Genomic DNA, 1222 nt, shown 5'->3' on the forward strand with positions numbered 1-1222 from the left:
TGATGATGATGATGATGAAATAAAAATATGACGGCGTCGATAATGATGATGATGACAATGTATAAAAATGATGATGCCAATATGATGGTCATATTACGGTCATGGCATTTATTTAAATTAATATAAATAATTCAAAAATAAAATGATGAAATGAGTGAGAATGACCAAAATAAATTCGATAAAACAAAGAAAATAATAATAATAAAAAAAATAATAATAATGATGATGATGACGTGATGAAGAGGAAGACAACGTGATGAGGTGGTGACAGAAAGATGCAAGGTGCTATCGATAAACACCGGCTTGACATTGTGCCTAGCTGACGGTTGGGAACGTTTGACGACTAGGATGATGAATATGGAAGATGTCAGCTGGTAGGTTACAATGGCAATTTACATTGAAAAATATTATGATTATGGTGATATGTTGATGACGCTAGTGATAATAAAAACGATGATTTAATAACAACGATAATCTGACCAATGATAACAATTTGAAAATTTTTCTGACTGTAAAACGTTGAGAAGTTAAAAAATTTTGGTAAAGTTTTTTCTAATGAAAAACTCTTAAAACTGGTTTTCTGGTTTAATTTTTACTTTTTGGTTATATCACACAAATTTCGTTAATTTAACTTGTATAGTAAATACATGAATTATTTAATTGGTTTTTAATTCAATTAAAATCAATCTTAATTCACGATTATGTGTTCATAAAAAAAATTGTAAATACAAAAGCAAAACATATTTTATGTTAATTTCAAACAATAAAAACCAGAAAATTAATTTTTTCAATAATAAGATTAAGTTATTGGAAAGGTAACCAGCCAAAGTGAAATGAGACTCAAAACAACAACAAAAAAGTCAGTGTAGCAACTGATAATGAAAAATTTAAACGCAAACAAAATCCATGCGACCCTGAAAGGCAAATTACAAAATCAAAATTTGGAAAAATCGAAAAGATAAAAATAAGAGAGAGAGAGAGAGAGAGAGAGAGAGAGAGAGAGAGAGAGAGAGAGAGAGAGAGAGAGAGAGAAGGAAAAGAAAAAGAATGAATGAACGTTAATCACTGTAGAGTGTGAGCATGAAAGATACAGTTAATCACTAAAAAAAATTGCAAGCGTGCTCACGACAATCCCAGCATATCCTAGCTACATTATCTTGTTCTACCACTACTACTGTGGCTGGCGTTGACGCTACTGCTAATTCTATGATAGTTGTTGTGG

Source organism: Helobdella robusta, assembly GCF_000326865.2.
Source record: "Helobdella robusta unplaced genomic scaffold HELROscaffold_55, whole genome shotgun sequence".
In the NCBI taxonomy this organism is placed as follows: Eukaryota; Metazoa; Annelida; class Clitellata; order Rhynchobdellida; family Glossiphoniidae; genus Helobdella; species Helobdella robusta.